Raw genomic sequence first — 3,354 nt, forward strand, 5'->3', positions numbered from 1 at the left:
GGTTAAGTTGTATTTACAACACTGTTCCAGAACAGTTCAACCCAAATATTCAGATGTGTGCAGCACATTTTATGGAGGACTGTTTCCTGATCCTTGTAGAGTAGACTACAATGCCGGCTGTTCTGACTCACAGACTGTAAGTACATTTTTTGTATTTAAAGACTTTTTATATTTGATATTTTTTATATTTAAAGGGTGTTTTTTGGGCAGTGTAGAGTAGGGCTTGTTGTTTGTCATTTCTCCGATCACAAATGCAGACATGGTTTTATGTGTGTTTTTTGAACCTTAAACCGCATAAACACATTTCATTACACCAAATACACAAAATAATGTTATTTTTAGCAACATCATATGACCCCTTTAACTATATTAGGAAATATCTTGATTCTCAAATATGTGTAGCCTAAGTAAATGCGTTTTGCACCTTTATAGATATTTGAGCAATAAATGGTGATGGGCAAAGTAGACTAATAGTGTAATTAACTACACATAAAAACCCGACTTTTTATATGGATATAAAATATGAGTGTCATTGCCATAAAATATTTTTAATACGACTGACTTTGCATTTAATGTGAATTTAATAACAGTATTGTAAGTTACTAATTATTACACTTTCATTTTACAGAGAGTAGGCTAAAGAACATTTACATTATCAAATAACATTTTTATTCAGTCTACAGCCAGAGTTCAGGCACTCTCAAAAACTCCCATTATAATCACTGAAGCTGTTTACACTGTGAAATTAATATCTTATTTATACGCACATCTGCACTTTGTTGTTTCTGATGAGAGAATTCGCCAGAGAATTCAGTCAGCGAGCAAGTGAACAAAACACCATGTTTCAGCGATGACTCATCTGAACGTCTCTGATTGGTCATTGCATTCATAAGCTCAACAGAATCGTTGGCTCAGCGCCAGCCAATGCGCGAACGCGGATTTGAATTTAGCAGCTGATGCTGTGCCACACTGAACGATCTAATCATACTGGTGCGATTGTATCAATTATAAAAAATATTATTCAGCTATTTTTGTTTTTGTCTTTTGGAAGCTGCATTCAAAATCCACTTGGCTCAGAAATCTGGGGGGGCACGTGCCCCCTCACTTCGAATGGGCATGACGCCTCTGCTGCATGTGAGTGTTTTTAACTTAATAACTCCATAATTCATTTCTCCATCTCTTAAATTTTCACACTTTACCTTCATCACATTCACAGCAGGACAAAAGTCCATCGAATTCACATTTTACCCACAATCCCCCAGTAAAACGCTGGCTTTGGTATTAAGTAACTGAAAAGCAGGTCACCATGAATCTGTCATAAATTACATAACTAGGTGGATTCTTGATGTCATTTAGGAAATCCTGTCCATGTTAAAGCGTCGAGTCATGATTTAAAGAGACAGACACAGCGGGAAAATGTCACAGTGCGAGAGAGAGCGAGAGACTGTAATAGTTCTATGGATTTTGAAACAATAGATTTTAAGGAAACACACTCCCTCTTTCTCTTTTCACACAAAGACAAGCTGTATTTGTGGAAATAGTACCTCAGTCAGTAAAAAGCCATTTTTGAGAGTAAAATCTCTCTGTCTGCTTACAGAAATGCAGTGAACTGATTGGCTGATTGAACTTTTGGATTTTGATTGTCACATAATTTGAAAAATATTTGATCATCACAACCCAAACAAAATTTTAATTTCACATCGATTTGAACTTTTACTTCATGCTTGACTGAACACAAGTGGCAAATCAGAGACTTTTACTGGTACTATTAAAATAAAATGGTCTCATTTAAAGAAACCTGTAAAATACAAATATAAATCAAACATATTGAGAAGTGCAAGACAGACCGTTAATCAGCTGAGAGCGTAGTATAGGATGAGACTTCCATCTTCCTGATGTCCAGTGTCCAGCTTTAAAAAAGAAAGATAAAATACATTCATAAGGAGGATAAATGCATGATAAATGGCAGCTTTGACTTGCAGAATCAGCTAAAAGGTGGGAAAATGTTTTGTTTCTAAAACTATGGCGCTGTCAGTGGAGTCAAATCACTCTATTTTTTAAGCTAAAAAATTATTATACACTCTTTTGTTTTAATTGCATCCTTCTGGTTCTTTTTTTTAAGAGTATGAAAATTATTTAGCTTCACCTAGATATAATTACTTTCATAACTGAGCTTTAATTATTAGCTTTTATGACTTTGACAGCATTTTCAAGACATTTTTTTCATTTATATGTTATATATATATATGAATATAAATTTCTATTATTAAATATTACATTATTAAATATTAACATTTCATTGTTAAAACTATTATATGTTAATGTATAATATATTATTTATATTAAAATACAAATAAAACATATATTCAGGATAATTTAGGATAAACAAAAAAAGTGTCCCAATTTACCTGTATTCATACCCTATATATTGTTTATTGAGGTTTTCTATTCATCTGTTGCAGGTGCATTAAACACATATACAATTTTAATGCACCTGCTACAGATGAATATGTAGACAAACCACATTAAACCATAATCTTTCATCTTTCCCTTTTACCACATTAAATGAGAGTAAATAAAAAGTGGGAGTTGGATGAACGAATGTACTCTTCACACAACTCTGAGTATAAGCTTACAAGTTAACTAACTGATTAGCCGTCAACCTCTGGTTTCAGTTTCAACGAAGGGAAATTGAACAGACCTATTGAGGAACACGCTGTCTGAGCTGCAATATGGGTCAAACCGCATGCATAAAACAACCAACTTCTAATTAACTAGAAAATCATAATGTCTCGATTCCGGCATTATATAAAATATCATTTAATTAAATTGACACACATGCAAAATATAAGCAGCAAATCTGCACTGTGTGCCACATAAGAAACAATGCAAATAGTATATACATACTGCATACTACTCTTTCTAATACGGCATTATGTGACATATAGATATTATAGTTTTTGTTAATATTTTGAATTTGATTTTATTTGTATATTTTCTGTTTGCATTTTAGAGAAAGATTTAGTAAGTTTGTGGTGTTTGTCATTTATTAGTTTGTTAGTTTTTTATGTTTAGTTGTTATTAAGTTTTCGTTATTTTAGTATTTCAACTTATATAATATTTCAGCTATATATATGCCAATATCAATATGCCAACTGGATGCCACACACTGATTTAAATGCATTGAAATCATGTCAAAATAGGTTTAAAAAAAATTGTATACCATATACTGTATTTCATGCAGTATTTAGTAAGTATCAAGCAAGAATAGTACACTGTAATATATATGTATATATATATATATATATATATATATATATATATATATACACATGTGTGTGTACACATACACAC

The 3,354-nt window shown here is 32.0% G+C and overlaps 1 protein-coding gene across 2 annotated transcripts in view; it reads left to right on the forward strand.

Annotated features, from left to right (window-relative positions):
• LOC107675801 (zinc finger and BTB domain-containing protein 7C-like) overlaps positions 1 to 3,354 on the forward strand; it is a 28,041-nt gene that overhangs the window by 9,111 nt on the left and 15,576 nt on the right. The window lies entirely within an intron of this gene.

This window comes from Sinocyclocheilus anshuiensis, unplaced genomic scaffold (assembly GCF_001515605.1).
Source record: "Sinocyclocheilus anshuiensis isolate Anshui unplaced genomic scaffold, SAMN03320099.WGS_v1.1 scaffold708, whole genome shotgun sequence".
NCBI lineage: Eukaryota > Metazoa > Chordata > Actinopteri > Cypriniformes > Cyprinidae > Sinocyclocheilus > Sinocyclocheilus anshuiensis.